Raw genomic sequence first — 2,080 nt, 5'->3', positions numbered from 1 at the left:
AAAAACCAAGGAAATTACTACATTTGATAAAAAACTAAAAGAGGAGCAAAACTTGTGTACTAGCTTTGTTAGTACTTGGAAACATTTGAAAATTAATTTCTCTCNTTAACATATAAATTGCATGATAATGAATGATTGATAAAACTTTTTTCCAGGTTACTTTTTTACGAGATNTTGGAAGCAATGGNCCAAAAGAACACACCAGCGTTGTTTGCGAAAAGTTTTTANCAATAATGTTGCAAAACAATNCTCGTGGTTTGGATTGAGAAACAATTACAAAATNTGTGATCTGAAAATCATACAGTGTATAAATGGTAATTGTTAAATTTTTCTCTTTATGCATGCGAATATATCGAGACACTTATATGCTTATAAATTCATAATCATAAATACATTATAACAGATGTAGTTAAAGACAAGTATTGCAATAATACTGCAAAAAAGTTCGAAAATACTGTCAGCGAATGGTTCCAACAAGGCAGTCAGCGACATGCTAGAGAAATTGAACAAGCTAAAAAAAGCAGCAAGATGTTACGAAATAAAGTGCAACAACATATACTTTTTCTAAGTTAAGTGGAAAATTGTTCTCAATTTTTTCCGCTTTTTATGTGTTTTTAATTTTTTTAATTCATATTTTNCTGTATACATATAATGTATTATATAAAAATATTCCTATTGAGTTATATTTATTGGTATATCTATATATATTCATATCATATTCATACACTTACCAGAAGCACTTCTTGTATTCGATTAAAAAATNTCGTTGATGTACACATATTCACAGATTAGGTAACGATACATTAGGTAACGATACATGCGCACAAAANAAGTATTGCATGCTTACAGCATTGTTGGCATGTGACCATCATCATGATCTCGGTCTCGGTTGGTTGGCGGTACATGAGCAGAAATATTTGTAGAAAAGTGTCGCCACATAGTGACAACAAAAAGAGACTCACGTTCTACCATTACGCAGTCTGGTGGCAAAATCTGCAGATTCACGCGTCAGCACGCGTTTGTTTGTCTGACGACGACGTCGACGTTTCTTATAAAATATCTGTCTAAACGTATTCAGAAAAAATATACAAATATATTTCTATTGTTCAAGCATAAAGAAAAAAATTGTATTCGTTTTCTAAAGTGCTTAGATCTCAGCTTTCGAAAGAGCCTAGGCACACCTCAATCGGTTCAGCCGTTGTTGAGATCTGAATATCTTAACAGTGTCATTCAGTCGCACTCGCGTAAATGAGGCACGGAAGTCTCGCGCCGCGTACGCACATTCGTTGCGCGTAACTTGGCGCGAGGCACTACCGTGCCTCTTGATTAGGCATTAATGTGTTAATTATATTACTAATTTTTATTGGGGCCATTACTCAATGGGCTCAAATTATCTTTTCTTATTAATTACCTCAAGCTATATTAGGTCTTACTTCTGTTTCTTCTTTAATTTACTCTTCGACTTTAGTTACTGCTGGAGTGAAATTATTAATTCGATTTAATGAATTGTTAATAATAACTTAATTCACAGATTTAATGTATAGTATTTCTTTACTAACTATATTTATAAATGGTTTAATAGCTAATTTTAAATTTGCTTTGAAAAAGAATATTAATTTATCAATTTTAAGGCAGCTAGAACTAATACTAATACTTTTAAGACTGGGATTTAAGTATATATCATTTTTTCATTCAAAAATGCATGCTATTTCTAAGTCATTATTGTTTTGTGTGCTGGATCTATAATTCATTTAATGTCAAATAATCAGGATATTTGTTTCTATAAGAAAATAAATGAAATTTTTTTGTTTATAATAAGATTTTATATTTCTAGAATTTCTTTCTGTGGAGTCCTTTTTATAGCCGGATCTTATTCTAAAGATTTAATTATAGAGATTATATATTTTAAAAGAGTAACTTTAATAATTGTAACTATAAAAGGTATATCTCTGTGTTTTACTGTGAGGTATACTATTCGTTTAATTTATTATATTTCTTCTGGGAGGATTAATTTTTATTCTTTGTGATACATAACTACTTGTAACTAAGGAATAAATTTGTATATATTTATTTTATTGAT

At 30.0% G+C, this 2,080-nt stretch overlaps 1 pseudogene; it reads left to right on the top strand.

Moving 5' to 3' along the window:
• The first annotated feature begins 769 nt into the window (after positions 1 to 769).
• Positions 770 to 2,080, top strand: part of LOC109862927 — a 2,928-nt pseudogene continuing 1,617 nt past the window's right edge.

Source organism: Pseudomyrmex gracilis, unplaced genomic scaffold (assembly GCF_002006095.1).
Source record: "Pseudomyrmex gracilis isolate BER0280 unplaced genomic scaffold, ASM200609v1 scaffold_2668, whole genome shotgun sequence".
In the NCBI taxonomy this organism is placed as follows: domain Eukaryota; kingdom Metazoa; phylum Arthropoda; class Insecta; order Hymenoptera; family Formicidae; genus Pseudomyrmex; species Pseudomyrmex gracilis.
Note: the sequence above shows the minus strand (reverse complement) of the source record. Positions and strands in the feature narration are given on the sequence as shown.